Genomic DNA, 17,647 nt, shown 5'->3' on the forward strand with positions numbered 1-17,647 from the left:
TGGCAAGACCTCCCAAGTGTCCTATGGAGTCCATTGCCTGAAAATTCCAACCTGGGAGAAGAGAGTTTAATGTTGACGAAACTTCCTCACTCCTGCCTAAAGTTTCTTGCAGCATGAGGACATCAGGGTTATATCGATGGACCATCTCTTTGAGAGCCAGTTTTTGGGTTTACTGGCTAAACCCCTATAGTTCCAGGAAAGGAAGATCATTTTATAACCTCCACACAGGGTTTCATAGCTCTAAGAACCCCAGAGATAGACATTTGTTTCCCGTCTGCCACATCCATCTTCGCTTTCACCTGAGCTTTTGACAGGTCAGACTTTTTACCCCAAGTTTCCGCTTAGATCTCAAGGTCAAATCCATACCTAAACCCCCTACTAGCTCTAGGGAAATCGGTTTTTTGTCATGAGAACGGAGGTTATAATGTTTTGAACCTGGAATTGGAACAATTCTCTCTTCACTTTTCTTAGCCGGAACCCCTTCACAGTTCAGATCTAATTTGGGGATGGAAGTAATGATGCTATCAACTTGTGCATGTTCAGTAGATATTGGACAATTACTAATAAGAGCACTAGAATTAAAACTTGCATCTTTAATTGCTAATGATGGAGATAAGGATGGATTACTTGAGTCCAGGCGCATACCCTTTGTGTCTTCAAAGAGGGTTGCGGCCGAAGCTTCAGAGGAGTCCTGGACAAACTTCTCGGGCTCTTGTGGCTATACAGGTGCGCCCTCCCGTGCTGAAACCTCCTGATGAGCCTGCTCCATAATCTTTCCCTCCTTGCTCTCGTCCAATTCCATGGGATCCGGGTCCTGAACCTCATCTAACCCCAAGGGCCTTCCCTTTCTGCTTCCAAAGAATCCACCTCGGCTTTCTTCTATTTCTGCCTGCGTCGAAATCCCAGAGGACAGTCCCTTGCTAGATGGCCATACACATGACATCTATGACATCTAAAGGGTAGATGTTCATAGTCCAAAGGCTAATCAAAGATGTAGTCTTTATATTGGATTTTAATGTTTTCCACAAGTCCTTCTCTGGGATTCAAACTTACCAAAATCCGAGCCATTGCCTTGTCCCTAGTTTGAAGAAAAGACATATCTGTTTCCAAGTATGATCTGAGGTGGTTCCCTATGGATCTGAAGACTGAATCCACCCATAAGAAAGGTGGCAAACCTGGTACGCGCACCCAAATAGGGATGACCTCAACCTTCTCTCGCTGCATGTCGAACAAGGGTGTCCAATGCTTGAACATTACAGGGTGGCTGCTGAAAGCCCAGTTCTTCCCCAACACCCAATCTGCCGCTTCTTTTTTCTCAAATCTTACCATGAACCAACCTTTCGCCAAGACTGTAACCTGGAAACCTTTGTCTGGAGCCGACTGCCATTGCTGCGAGGCCCAATTTTGAATAAATTGAGCAGAATGTTTCTTACCCCTTGCTCGTCCCACTAGAGTACGCTCAGCCACCTCAATGGCATCCTCTATCTAAACATCCATTCCCAAAATGAGATTCGCTGCAGGCTCTTTTTTCTTTATGATTTTCTGCTTCTTCCTTTTTTCCCCCGTCTGCCTCTTGCCTGAAACCTCCTCCCTGATCTGGGTGACTGCAGCACCATTTGCTGCTTCTTCCTACTGCAGGGACGAGTTTTCGCCTAAGGTAGGGTTTCGTCTTTCAACTTTGTCTACTGAACTCCTGCTTCCGGATCCTCTCGCTAGCCCTTCTGAAAACCCCAAGTCCCTTGGTTGTTCAGGAAGGCCTCCTCCATTTTCATTTTCGGGGGCTTCCTTTCTATGGCCTGAACCCCAGTTAGACCCTATGCCAACCTTCCCAAATGCCAACCTAGGGTTTGACAGATCTCTGGAAAGTATGGTTCTGTTAGCGGCCAACAACTGTTCTTCCTCGGCAAACCCTAAATCTACTTTAAGACCACCTCCCGAGCTATTTCGGTACAAATTCCTCAACCTGCAACTGAAAACAATGTCCTCAAGACCTCCAGAATAAAAGTGCTCAGTTGAGAGGGGTTTTACAATACTTACTTGGAGATATTGCTGTGAATCTGCCTGAGAGTAAACCTCCTCCTGAGATATCGGCTCCTAAGGGTTGGGAAATGCTATAGCTCCTTGACTGTTCAGCACGGCCAGCCCCAGACTTTCCTCCAGAAGGCCTATCGCTTTCCTGTTTCTCCAGGTCACTTCCGAACCAAATTTAGAGTTCCCATGGCGTCCAGCTGGCCCGAAGAATCATTCAATATTCTGTGCAGTTAATTCCTTTCCCCATATTGACAGAATGTCTTCCGGCTCGGGATCGAGATCGACGGCTTTGCTAGGTTTGACCATGATTAAACAAATTGCAGCAGGTTAACGCGATGTCTGCAAACGGTGCGTTCCTTCCTTCGTTGACAGGGAGTAGCCTAGAGCAACCCAGAGACGGTGACAGCGCGAGGATAACCGGGAAACAAACCCTCGATAGTCTTCCTGCTACCATATTCAGAGGGGGGCATTTGCGGCCCACGTTCCCAGGCTCCTTACCTACGACCTTCCAGCTGTCCCCATCTGGAGCCGCTTCTTGCCACTTGCTCGCCTGCTGCCTCACTGCTGTCCTCCTCCCGTACACACCTGTCACCGTCACAGGCTCCAAGCTCCCGCTTGCAGAGCCTTAGGCCCTCGGCCCTGCCTTCCGCGGCCAAAACCCTAGGTCCCTCGACCAAACCCTCCACGCTCCTCTTCTCCCTGAAACTCTCTCATCATTCCTTTCTCCTCTGCTATTTTTATTTTATTTTAATATTATAATTAAAATAAATAAATTAAATAAACAAATACATTCAAAAAAATATTTTAAAAAATAATAATTGAAAATATAAGACCCCATACTCATCAACTTAATAGTTACCCTAATAAAAAGTTTTAATAAATAACTTATTATAAATTAAACCAAGTAACCTATAAACACATAAATTAATTTTATAAACATGAAACATGAACTATCCCTACCAAATAAATCATCTCCCTCATTATAAAAGTCAAATCAATAGCAAGTATTATAAAGTCTAGAGTTTCAAAAGTTCCACTAAGGAACTTGTTATAAATTAGACTAAGTAACCCATAAACACATAAATCAATCTTATAAACATGAAACATGACCTATCCCTACCAAATAAATCACCTCTCTCGTTATAAATGTCAAACCAATAGCAAGTATTATAAAGTCTAGAGATTAGTTTCATACCACCATAGAGACAAATAAGTTTCACCAAAATTTATTTAATCATATCACTAAGGTTGCACAATATTTGTTTTTAATAATATATGATTAAAATACCCATAATTATTTAATTTTATTTTTTAAATAACTTTATATTGCACTCAACCAAAATGACAACCACTAAACAAATTCCAATATTAAGTCACACCATGAAAAAGCCTCCATTGGTTGGTCCGAATTTAAACTTCCCTTGAAAAGTAAAGACACCTACTAATGTATTTTATTCAAAATAGAGGAAACACAAACATAAAAATCAAACAAACTCCATACTCATAACAACTCCATCCATACATAGCGAGTGGAAACTAGGTAATGTGTTGGGAAGCTGTAAAGGGTCTTTACATTTAATAAAATATGATTAATGTACTCCATCCCATTATTATTATGAATCAAGCCCATACAATCCAATATATAGCAAGTGGGGATTACAAACTAGGTAATGTGCTACGAAGTTGAAAATGGATTTTACATTTGATAGAATATAATTAAAGAAATTTACTCTTGGAATCTTAAGTAGGTATGAATTTAATATTTTTTAAAGTTAAGAAAATATAAATATGTTAGGAATTATTGTTTGATCTCCACAATTTAGTAATAAAAATTAAAAAATAAAAAATTATATATTTAAATTTTTGTATATATATTTATGAAATATTTAATATTATAAAATTATAATTTTATATTAATATAATTGAAAAATATTTATATAAAGTTATTATATTAAATAAATAATAAAACTAAATAATTAATTAATATAAATGAATCTTATTAATTTTTTTTTTTTTTTTTTTTTAAATTTAAATTTAAATATAATTTAAAATTATAATTTATTATTTTTTTATTGGGGTGTGGAAAATGGAGCTAATGGATAGAGGGGAAGCATGCCGCCACATCACCTTTCATTAAAGAGGGGCATGTTATGGCTATCCCACCCCATGTACTCGCACATGCCAACAGACTTAACATTTCCCTGTATTGAGATGACAACCTACACTGCCACTGGGAACTTTTGTGTTCCCTATTGTTTCTTTGTATTTTTAAGTTGCATACGAGGTGATTCCTAATCACAGGTGAGATATTTCCACCATGAAGTTGACTTTTTTGTCTTGTTGGTTTATGGAGGCCTAATCCCCCTTAGCTTGGAACCTTACAACACCCATTTGTTAGAAAGTGTAGCAATAAAAACTCAATTTTACTTTAGCCTTAGTCAAATTCAGTAAAACGAATTTCCACATCAGCAAGAAAACTTGGAGGCAATTAACTAGTGTGACATGGCTCTTGTCACTCATATCAACAATTTTGAGTTAGTGGGCTTGGAGTTTAGTCATGCATGTGTTTGTTAAATTTTAGCAATCTAGTTCAATTATTTTCAGTTGTACTTAGTTAATTGACCTCTAACAATTAATAGAGTCAATTGAAGGTCAGTTGTGTAGTGAGACAACAATCTAACTCAGAGACCTGTCAGTTAATTGATCAATCAACCCAAAATAGCCCAGGCATGCATGGAATTCGAATTGCTCAACTGGAGTGGAGGAGACAATGGCTAGTGTAACATTAGTTGTAATATGAGTGTACAACTTTGCATACAGTCAGGAGATCAATTACTTGGGAATTGTGCAAGGAAATAGGGACTTCCCTATTGTTTAGGAGATCGAATTAGCTCAAAATTGTGCAAGACAATAAGAGGCTGGAGGTGGCAGAAATTAACTAAGTGTTGGCTAGAGGTTCTCATTCAACAAAGAGAATAATTTTGCTTTTGTAGGTGGTGTTCAGAGCTGGAGCATGCAATTGTAATAGTTTCTCCATTAAAATGATTAATGCAAAGAGGCTTGAGGGGTTTTTCCAAGCTGGGTTCCCCTAGAAATCATTGTGTACTTGTGGTTTTGATTGTTACATGTCTATGCATGTTGTTCTAAATTGTGATTTCCATTTCGCAAATTAGTAGAGTAGAATTTGTGTCTCCTGATTTCAGTTCGATTTCTTGAGCAATTGCAATTTCTATCAAATTTCTACATGGTATCAGAGCCCTAAAATCACATTAGAACCATTATTTCGAATTTGTACCTCAATAATTTCAATTTTGCAGCTTCATTGTAGCAACTTTTCTTTAGATTTGGGAGAATGTCTTTCAACAGATTGAGATTGGAGTATGTATTGGAGGGTAGCTCGAATTTCATAACCTGGAAGGACCAAATGGAAGCAGTGCTTGATGATAATGGTGTGTTAGAATATTTTAAAATGGATATTGTGAAACCCCAATAGTCTAATGCACAAAAATTAGCCCAATGGAAGAAGGATGTTGCAAATGGTAGGAGAATTCTTTTGGAAAGTATGTGAGACCATGTCGTCTCAAATCTCTATGGAAAAGAAACATCATTCTCTAGGTGGAAGACACTAAATGAGCTATTCGAAAATATCAATGACCATAGAAAATTGGCCCTAAAAGACAAACTTCGAAACATTAGGATGCAAAAAAAGGATACCATTCCACAATATCTCTCCATATTCACTCAAGCTCGTGATGAGTTTGGAGGGGTTGGGGAGAATGTTGTAGAAGGTGATCTAGTGAGCCCAACTCTTCTAGGCCTTCTAAAATCCTGGCACAGCTACCAGGACTCTGTGAATGGAAGGGAAAAATTACCAAATTGGTAAACATTGTGGTTTGATTTGGTTCAAGAAGAGATTAGGAGAAATACAAGAGATGGAGTATCATCTAGAGCAGAGGATGAAGATAATTTTTCCTTGGTTGGGAAGGGGAAGAAGGGCAAAGGAAAGAAGACCCAAAGAAAACCTGAATCCAACCAAAATAATGGAAAGAACAAATACTTGAGCAAGATAAAATGTCCACATAAGAAGTCTAACAAGAAGCCTTAAAGAGGAGAAAGAGGTGAAGCAATGACTTCACAATTCGAATTAGACTTCACCGTAATAGCATGCATGGCCAACACTATTATGGGGAGCATGTGGTACCTTAGTTATGGTGCCTCATTCCATATGACAGGGTGCAAGGAATTTTTTAGTATCCTAGAGGAGAAGGATCTCCAGATGCATATTGAATTGGGCAATGACGGGAGCTAAAGTGCTACAAGAATTGGTATTGTCACCTTTCAGAGGGAGAAAGCCTCCCCTCTTCACCTCAAACATGTTATGTTTGTACTTGGGATGAAGAAGAACCTGATATTTGTAGTAGTATTGGACGATAGAAGTTATGATGTTATTTTCAGTAAAGGGAAAGCCTTTCTAAGACACATAGCTATTGCAAAACTGAAGTAGATTGGAGTTCGAGTGAAGAACCTATACAAACTTGAGGTGGGAGACTGTGCTGCATTAAGAAGCAAGGCAGAAAAAGTGCATATTCAAGATGTTGGAGAACTCTGGCATAAGAGATTGGGTCATTTGCACCATGGTGCCTTAAAAATCCTTTAGAAAATTACCACTGGTCTCCCTAAAGTCTCCCTTGACCAACATGATGTCTACAAGGGTTGCGCATTGGGGAAATATGTCAAATCCACCTTCCATGGCAGAGATAACAGAGAAGATGCAATCTTGGAGTGAGTTCACTTTGATGTTTGTAGACCCTTCTCTACAACCTCCACAACAAAACATAAGTATTATGTAATTTTTATTGATGATTTTCTAGAAAATATTGGATTTTCTTCATGAGGAAAATAGATGAAGTGTTTTCCAAATTTGTTGAATTTAAGGCATTATTTGAGAAGGACACTGGGAAGAAGGTGAAAACTGTCAGGAGCGACAATGGAGGTGAGTTTGTTTCAAATGCCATAAAGGATTTTTGTGCCAAAGAAGGTATTTGAAGAGAACTTATAACACCCCATAACCCACTGTAGAATGGGGTAGCTGAGATGAAGAACATGAGCATAGTTGGACCTGCAAGAGATATGCTACATGATCAAGGGTTGCCATTGCATCTATGGGTAGAAACATGTAACACAAAAATTTACTTGTAGAACCAGAGTCCTCATAGAATACATGGTATGATCACACCAGAGGAAGCTTTCTTTGGGAGAAAGCTTGATGTGTCTCATTTCAAAATTTTTGGAACTTCAGTTTATTGTCATGTCTACAAGGATTTGAAGTAGAAACTTGAGCCTACAACAAAGTTGGGATTTTTTGTAGGATACACCTAAACTCCACACAATTACTAGGTATATTTACGTTCACTGAGGATGACATTGGTGAGGATAGATTTCAAGTTTGATGAGGATAAGTCTATGATATTCTCTATGGAACGAGAGATGAGTATCCCACCCAAGTAGGATATTCTACCTCCAAAGGAGGAGCCTCGGGATGAACTTCATGAAGTTTTGGAGCATCCAAAAATGGAGTAGAGAGGAGGATGAGTGGAGACACCCATTCAACCAGAAACATACATAGAAGAGAGAAAGAGAACCAAAGAAGTTGATAGATTATTGTAGAGAATTTGGGAGCTCCTACATCATAGCACAAACAAAGGAGGCAACCTGAGAGGTACACTAGTTACATGGCTCTCATGACAAAGCTCACTGAGTCAGATCCTTCTTCATTTGAGGAAGCAGTTTCTTAACATGTTTGGCTTGATGACATGGTGGAAGAATATGAATCCGTCATGAAGAAAAGTGTATGGGAAGTGGTGCCGATACTAGAAGGGAAATCAATGGTTGGTTTTAGATGGATCTACAAAGTAAAGCATGCAACTGATGGAAGCATCAAGAAGTACAAGGCTAGATTTGTGGCCAAAGGATTTTCTCAGGTAGAGGGAGTTGATTACGAGGAAACAATTTCCCTTATGGAAAGGTATTCCTCCATTATATCAATTCTTCCATTAGTTGCACAAATGGGGTGGAAGATCCACTAGATGGCTGTTACGACCACCTTTCTCAATGGTGTTGTTGAAGAGGAAATTTATATACAACAACAATAAGGATTTGAGACATATGATCAAGGGTCACATATGTGCAGACTCAGGAGATCATTGTATGGTCTCAAATAGGTGCCCCAAGCATGGTATACCTTAATTGACAATTATCTCAGTGGATTGGGATTCACCAAAAGGGAAGCACATGTGAACCTCTATCACATTATGGTAGATGATAAGTAGCTTATTCTTGTCTTTTATGTTGATGATTTAATATTGACAGGTGATGAGAAGTTGATCCGCTCTTACAAAGAGGATATTGCAAGGGAATTTGAGATGAAAGACATGGGATTAATGCATTACTTCCTCGGGCTAGAAGTATGGCAAGGTGATGGTGAATTGTTTGTTCCTCAAGGGAAGTATTCCTGTGAAATACTTCAGATATTTCACATGGAGAATTGCAAGCATATGGACACACCTATAGCTACAAACTGGAGGAAGGAGAACACCACTTCAAGTGAAGAGGTTTATGCTACCATTTATAGGCAGCTTGTGGGGTATTTGATGTATCTTGTGAAAAAAAGACCTGACATGCGTTATGCAGTAAACCAACTTAGTTAAGCTACAGTGAGGCATACCAAGATGTATTGGAAGGCAACAAATCATGTGTTATGGTACATCAGAGGCACTACTGAGTATGGATTATGGTACAAGAGGACAAAGGGAGTGAATCTCCAAGGCTTCACCAATGTATATTGGGTAGGGAGTCCATCAGACAAGAAAAGTACTTCAGGTGCTATCTTTAGTGTTGGGTCCACAACTATTTCTTGGTACAATAGTGTTGTAGGGAAAAGTATCCAATGCGGAATGACCCTATCCCACTCTAAGGGTGATAGTACCTCAGCAACAACTGAATACAAAACTACTCAAGATTACTTCTTTATGAGATGTAAGAGAGAGGAGAAAGGGATCCACTAACCGTTGTCTTCCGCTAATGGTTGATCCAATCTTCCCTCTTTGCTGCTTGCTCCCAGCTCCTTGCTCTTTCACTGGCCCAGCTACACAAAGATCCTGCAAAAGCACAAGAAAGGGAAACTACAAGAAGCATACATCCATAATTGATTCAAGGATTAGAATAAATCAAATATACAAGCATCAATACACCATTAAGACACATGCATATAGAAGAACCTCAAATGCTTTATTAATGGAAGAAGTAAAGTTCTGAGAGTGTTACAACCATAAGAGGCCCAATCCAGCAACACCTCCCAGCAGAAAGAAATCTCCTCTTCACCTCCTTCAAAGCAATCACCCAATAGTTCTATGCACAAACCAACAGCACTTCCTTACATTCACAAAATTCCAGCCTCCTTAGACCTCATGAGAGAGCTCTATATATAGGAGATTTGGAGAAAGGATGAGTCAGCTTGAGGCTGGCATGAAGCTGACTAGTGTCCTCTCCCACTTCAGTTATACTTCAGTTCTTGAGTCCACTTGGAGATTCTTGCTTCCACTTGGAGATCAAGACCCTCTTACTCATCACAAGGCGAATTCCTTGACCCAAGTGTCAGTTTGGAAGCTTCCTGGGCAATTGACACCTTGCAGAATGACTGTGCCACTTGGCCAATCTCGCCCAGCGTAGGTAGCCTTCATTGCTTTTGACATTCAGCGCAGGTACAGAGTGGAGCAGTTGACATTCAGTGCAGATGCTCAGTGGAGCAGCTGACATGATCCAGAAATAGCTTGTTTTTGAGTGTTTTCAGGTGGAGAACTGATTTTCAGTGCTGTGGTTTGCTGACCTTGTTCCTCTAGGGGTAGGAACAACATGTTTAGGGACTTTGGATCCCTTAGATTATTGACATTTCATGCTTCATGCTGTAAGGCACAAAAATGTCTATAACAGTTGCCCCCTAAAGTATGAGGTCGTTTATCGGGTGAAATGCTTTATCAGGAGGATCCGAAGTTCATTCAATCGCTGAGAGGTGCCCTGCAATAAGATACAATACAATACATTATTTTTCATTCTGCTTTCATGATCTAGCTGAGGCGGGCATTCCCATGCTCAGCTTTATAAATTCATTTTGGTACATAGAACAGACGATCGTCTGATGGTAGACTGATAATTCTATGCTGAAATTATCATCCTTTGAGTAGGATGATCATCTGCTGCAATGACGTACATAATAAATGTCTTTATATTTCCTGAATATATATCGCAGCCCGGATGGATGAAACTAGATCCGGGGTCTTCAAACTCGTTCGATCTTCACTCAAAGTACAAGTCGATCCATGTGAGAATTGCACTGAAGTCGAACATGGAAAGACATCGCTTGATTACCGGTCAATAATGTAAACCGTTAACAAGCGCGAGAGGAATCACCAATAATGACAATGACCCTCAAGGTACTGCAGTACAATTCACGTGGTGTGAATAAAGGACTTGGCGTCGAACACCACGCAAAATCTTCTGGTCGAAGGTCATTGATGTATACCTGTCACCGGAAGTGAGAAACTTGCCATTGAGGCATGCAAGCTTCAAAGTACTGAGGGGTTGTTCCTAGATCAACTTCTTGGATAATGAGCTGAAGTCGACAAGAAGCGATCCGTCAAAGGAGGGCCTTAATGAATCCCACATCAATGACACGGAACGGAGCTAATGATTTTAGTGGAGGTGAAAACAATCTGTGAAATATGATTCAGGGTGGCAATCATGGGTGGATGAAGGATAATGTATGGCAGTGGATGGGACACGGTTGACTCTTTCTGAACAACATCTCTTGAACATATAACGACACTGATGTGATGGATCGGTAGCATTACCCCAAATGTGGATGGTTTGGCGAGGACCATGGTGATGAGACCGGTGAATGAAACAACCCAACCCGATGTGATACGGAGGACAAAGTGTCATGTTCAAGAGCGACTTGCTACCATTAAAGCTTTGAGGTTCTCCCAATTTTTCCCCAGTCATTTCTGACCAGTACCTCTTTATTTTTGTCAAGCTTGAGGAGGATAACATATGCTTGTTCTATAACCTGCCCTTCGGGCAAGCCCATCGCTATGTTTTAACGAGCTTAGCGATAGGGAAACTCGTTCTCGTCTAAAGACAAGTTTGTCGCTATTTAATCATTTTAACGAGTCTAACGACAAAGAAAACTCGGTCCTTTTCATTTTTAGAGAGTCTGAAAAGGTACAGAAAGTCAACTCCAAAATTCCTTTTTCGTCATCTAATCCCTTAAGTCCGAAAAAGTATAAAACAATACAGAAGGGATGAGTTTTCGATTACTTTAACGAGCCGAATAAAACAAGCGCTCGACCTTTTTGTGCAATAATCCCTCAGGTCCAAAAAGATTAAAATCTAGAGGAGGGATAGCTCTTCCGGTCACTTTAACGAGCTGGAAGGCCAAAACTCGGCAAACTTTTCATTTTTTACGAGTCAGGAGAAAAGAGCTCAAAGAAGACTCGTCTTTTGAGGAACGAGTGATGAACAGGGATAGCAGCAGATTCCAGGTACAGGTTGGAATTTTCCAATCACGGCAGTGTCACAAGGATGGCTAAGTGAAATCACTCTTCGCAGCTGTTCCTCAAAATGGGTAAACAATCATATGGAGGTGAACGATTGGCCAAATGAAATGGAGGTGGCAAGTGCAAAACACGACCAAGGCTTTTATGGCTAATAAATTTACGATCACAATGGTTATTTACCGGTACTGGGTTCATTTTTTAAAGAGCTTGAATGCGCCAAAACACTGCTCAAAAGCTTATGTTTATTTTTTAACGAGCATGAACTATGACGCTAAAACTGCTCGGATCTCGCTTTTCTATTTTTTAACGAGCATAAATTCCGCGGTAAAACTGCTCGATTATACCAGTCATAAGATAAGAATGTCTCCTGTGAGATAGCTATTTTTTATGGAGCTTTATCTCACGAAGCTATGCTCCTAATTTGGCAATTTTTGACCTTTGCCCCACATCCTTTCTTTATGTAAGTTAGGAAACGATCAATGACCACTCTTTGCTTACACTCCGAAAGGTTTGCATGCCCCCAGGTATAAAGTACAATTTCAAGGCTGCCCCTACTTATCCGATAAAACATTTGTTTTAAAGGGTGAGGCTTGCCTCTTTCAGGTTATCCAAAAAAATGGTTTTATTTGCTGCCGCAAATGAAACTCTTTCTTCAGCGATGTCTATCATTAGGTTACTCAAAGGTGGTTACTATTTGTTGAAGCAAAGGAATCTCTTTCTTTGGAGGCTGCCCCTACTTATCCTCTAAAACATTAGTTTTAATGGGTGAGGCTTGCCTTTTACCCAAAGATGGTTACAATTTGCTGCCGCAAAAGAATCTCTTTCTTTGGTAGCCTACCTGTTTAGATAAAGGTGAATGACTAGAAATCATCAAACACATAACTTTGACAAAGGAATCCTGTTCTAGAACAACCCCTCTTCCTTCCACGGACAGGGTACGGACTAGTCATATTCCTTCGCGGAAATTCTACTTCATACCCAAGGTTTCCTCTGCCCGAAGCAGACCAGGATGCATACCCCCTGGGTTCCAGTCCCATCTTTCTGAATCACTCGCACTCATCGGGAAGGAGGACTGGGGGTGGAGACATTTCTTGGGTGAATAGACCATTGAGGGTTGGTATTTGACTATTTGCGATGCGTGATCCCGGAAATGAAAGTTGGTCTACGAGCTTGACCACCTTTCCTTCGTGTGGAAAACACATTACTCTAAAGAGTGAGGAGACTATAGCTCCCATGCAATATATATAGTCTCGTCCAAGGAGTAGGTTATAATCCAAGGGTCCTTGAACGACCATCACGTTCATTTGAACGGTCTTCCCTTTCAATGTAACAGGCACATTGGGGAGGATCCCTAATGGTCGACTGGTTCCTTTATCGAAACCCGAGAGATTTCTCATCTCAGGAAAAAGCTCTGGGGAACCCAGTGCTTTCCAAGCAATAGAGGAAAGGATACTCACAGATGCCCCTTCATCAATGATAGTTCCAGCCATCACCATTCTGTAAATTTGGACTATGATTCTGAATGGTATACTGGCTGGTAACCGGGGTCTGCCTAGTTGGTTCCAATCAAAGGACACAACCAGTTGCTTGGTGGTGGGACCGAATACACGGCCGGATACGATCCTGACGATGTTCCTTCCTGCGATAAAGGAATGGGCGCATTTCCCTGAAGCTCATCAGAATCTGTGTTGATGAAAAGAATCTGGATGGTGTCATCCTTATTCTCTTCAGTGAGGGTGTTATTTGAAGATGAATCTTCAGTGACGGTGTCATTTGAGGATGAAACCTCTGAAGGAAGAACCGGGTCAACTGCCGTATCGACCTTTAGACTTTCGTCTGGTCTGGATTCAGTAGGTTCATTTTCAATGACTGACGCTTCAGCTGACCACTTGAGTAGGCCAGCTGTATTTTCAACCAACGAAGGACTCGGCACGAGTTTTTTGTATCCAGGAGGAAGCATTACCGGTGAAACCGGACAATCTTCCAAAACTCTCTTCGCTTCGTCTAAGAAGGGACAACGATGGATGGCGTGACCGCCTTCACACAGTTTGCAGGGGGATCTTACTCCCCCTCTTCGTCTTGAACCTTCACTTTCGCTGGTTGACGGTAAGCATTCAACCTGACTATCAGAGGTTGACGCTCCCGAATTGTGCAACCGAGGGGACCAGTCCCTTAGTATCCGGGGAATACAGGGACAATCTCTATGGAAGTGGTCTCCTCTACATATGACACATGGCGATTTAGGCCCGGTCTGTGCTGTGTGTGGATTTTTGTCAGATGTCTTTTGCTTGCCCCCAGGCGCCTTAGGCTCCTTCTTCTTCTTCTCCTTCTTCTTCTTCTCCTTCTTCTCCATGGGAGCTTGGCTTTTGCCAGCCCCACCTTGTGAAGATGAAGGATTAGAGGAAGAGTTATAAGAAGTAGAAGGCTGGTGGGCAGCTCTAGACTGATCTAACTGTTGACTCGACTGCTCAGGAACCATGGTGGTCTGAACTACATTAGTTGAGAATAGCCAAATAGGCAGGCCAATTGTCAGTCCTGGAAGCGACAATGTGGCCATGTGGGGCGCACCAACTTCTCCCCAAGAGGAGAAAGGACTAGGATTTCCATCATGTGGAGTTCCTTGGTTGGGGCGTTCCATGTTCTCAACCTAAAGATCAACGTAGGAATAAGAGGTGATTATGTTCCGTTTAAAATGAATTTTATAACGACGCTTTAGACACAACTTGCTTTTTCACTTTTTAAGAGTCGAGAAAAAGCTAAAGATGACTCTAGTCTCCTTCGATGTTTTAACGAGCCCGAAGTGACAAATGCTCGGATGGACTTTTTCAGTTATAGAGTTTGAAAAAGGCCAAAAGAAACTGCTCTGGAGTTCTAGGCAGAGGGTGTGCCAAACTTTTCGCAAAACCACAGAATACGTTTTACGGTACGGGTGGTCGATCTTCGTGAATGCTGTGTTCACTACATTGCGATCAGTAGGGCGGCCGACACGGTTTCCTATTGGATAAAGGCTTTGATCCTATAGGGGTCTCCCAATATATACGCGACAGTACGTGGGAGCACAAGTCCGTATTGATACTTATCGCTTCACCGTGGAGGAATCACCCAACCACTCAACGCTAAGATATCACGTTTAACGACGCTGGAACACGTCTCTAGCTTAGACCTCTATGTGTTTGCGTTATGTTTCAATGCGTTGTTATGTAAATTCAATTCATTTTAATGTTGATATTGTTTAGCAGTTTGCCTTTATGGATCACCACGAGATGTATAGTAACACTCCTAAATGCAGTCTAAGATGATAAGCAAGCTTTTCAATCTTTCAACTTTGAAAATCTTAACTACTGAGGGAAAAGAAAGACAACATCTTTTCACACAGATCATAGAGCACACACTAATGCACTTTTTCCTAAATCAACATGCAAGCTGTCATAATGCACATGCACAATGCAAGTATTTCTTTTCTCTTTCTTAATGTTGGTGAAATGCAAAAAGAAAGCTGTTGTATAATTTTGAATTCAATTTCAAGTGAAAGCAAACAAGCTTGTCCAAAATCAAAAGACACCTTAAGATTTACTTGTTTCGACACTAGAAATATATAAAATCAAACCAAATGACGAAAGCAAAAGCTCAATCAGCTATGAACAGCAAACAAACTAACTCTTAAGATCAATACGACACTTTATCACAGGTCTAGATCTAAGAGGCCACAACAAGACTAGTTCACTTTCGTTATGGGAAACTGTAAATGCATAAGAAATACACAAAGAACAAACAAAGTTTCTTTATACAACCGAGGCGGAATAGTGACAAGGAAAGTTGGTTTCAGATAGGCCCACTGACTGGTAACAAACAACAAAAACAAGAGTGAAAACAGGGCAAGAAACAGCAAGAAACCCCAGCAGCACAAGGCAGGACTGGTCCAGCGCAGGTGGAACACTGCCTGTTTGACCTTCAGCGTAGGTAGCCCCTTCGGGAACTGCACTGAAATGCAGACAGCCTTTGTACAACCTGCACTGAAGAATGAAACTTTCGTTTCTGGTGGTTTCCGGGTCACAGATTGCTCAAAAAATCACAGTTTTTGCTCGGTTTCCGGGTCACAGATTGCTCAAAAAATCACAGTTTTTGCTCAAATCAGAAGCTATCAGTCAAGGACACACTAAGGGATGACAAGGAGGATGAAAAGCTATCACTACGAGTTTATTAGAGTCCTTGTGGATCAGCTCTTCAAATCATAAACTTGCCCAGAAACTGAGCTAGAATAGCTGCCCTCTACTTTGTATTTGAAGGATTCAAACACAGTTCGATTCGGTACTCCCTTTGTTTATGAAATGAATAGCAAAAACACAAACAACCAACAAGATACGATCCCCAGTGGGGTCGCCAATTTGTTGTAGGGAAAAGTATCCAATGCGGAATGACCCTATCCCACTCTAAGGGTGATAGTACCTCAGCAACAAGTGAATACAAAACTACTCAAGATTACTTCTTTATGAGATGTAAGAGAGAGGAGAAAGGGATCCACTAACCATTGTCTTCCGCTAATGGTTGATCCAATCTTCCCTCTTTGCTTCTTGCTCCCAGCTCCTTGCTCTTTCACTGGCCCAACTACACAAAGATCCTGCAAAAGCACAAGAAAGGGAAACTACAAGAAGCATACATCCATAATTGATTCAAGGATTAGAATAAATCAAATATACAAGCATCAATACACCATTAAGACACATGCATATAGAAGAACCTCAAATGCTTTATTAATGGAAGAAGTAAAGTTTTGAGAGTGTTACAACCATAAGAGGCCCAATCCAGCAACACCTCCCAGCAGAAAGAAATCTCCTCTTCACCTCCTTCAAAGCAATCACCCAATAGTTCTATGCACAAACCAACAGCACTTCCTTACATTCACAAAATTCCAGCCTCCTTAGACCTCATGAGAGAGCTCTATATATAGGAGATTTGGAGAAAGGATGAGTCAGCTTGAGGCTTGCATGAAGCTGACTAGTGTCCTCTCCCACTTCAGTTATACTTCATTTCTTGAGTCCACTTGGAGATTCTTGCTTCCACTTGGAGATCAAGACCCTCTTACTCATCACAAGGCGAATTCCTTGACCCAAGTGTCAGTTTGGAAGCTTCCTGGGCAATTGACACCTTGCAGAATGACTGTGCCACTTGGCCAATCTCGCCCAGCGCAGGTAGCCTTCATTGCTTTTGACATTCAGCGCAGGTACAGAGTGGAGCAGTTGACATTCAGCGCAGATGCTCAGTGGAGCAGCTGACATGATCTAGAAATAGCTTGTTTTTGAGTGTTTTCAGGTGGAGAGCTGATTTTCAGTGCTGTGGTTTGCTGACCTTGTTCCTCTAGGGGTAGGAACAACATGTTTAGGGACTTTGGATCCCTTAGATTATTGACATTTCATGCTTCATGCTGTAAGGCACAAAAATGTCTATAACAAATAGGAAGTAGAGGTATGTGTTATCCAACTCAACAGAGGTTAAATACATGGCTACAAGTAAAGCATCATGTGAGGCCATATGGATGAGAAAAATACTTGAGGGTCTTTTTAGTCAGGAGATGGATCTGACAATGATATATTGTGATAATCATAATTGCATTAAGCTCTCTAAGAATCCAGTATTTCTTGATAGTTCCAAGCATATTGATACATGGCATCATCATTTGTGGGACTGTGTGCAGAGGAGAATTATGTTGCTACAATACATTCCAACTAAGGAGCAAGATTCTAACATCTTGACAAAGGCATTGTCAAGAGGTAAATTCGAATTCCATAGGTGCAAGATAGGGGAGGTGAAAAATCCATTTCTTGCTAAGAGGGAGTGTTAGAAAGTGTAGCAAGAAAGGCTCAAATTGACTTTAGCCTTAGTCAAATTGAGTAAAATGAAATTCCACATCAACAGGACAACTTGGAAGAAGTTACCTAGTGTGACATGGCTCTTGTCACTCAGTTAGATCAACAAATTCGAGTTAGTGGGTTGGATTTCAGTCATGC

Source organism: Pinus tabuliformis, chromosome 8 (genome assembly GCF_031772625.1).
Source record: "Pinus tabuliformis cultivar Carrire ecotype Pingquan chromosome 8, CPIR1, whole genome shotgun sequence".
In the NCBI taxonomy this organism is placed as follows: domain Eukaryota; kingdom Viridiplantae; phylum Streptophyta; class Pinopsida; order Pinales; family Pinaceae; genus Pinus; species Pinus tabuliformis.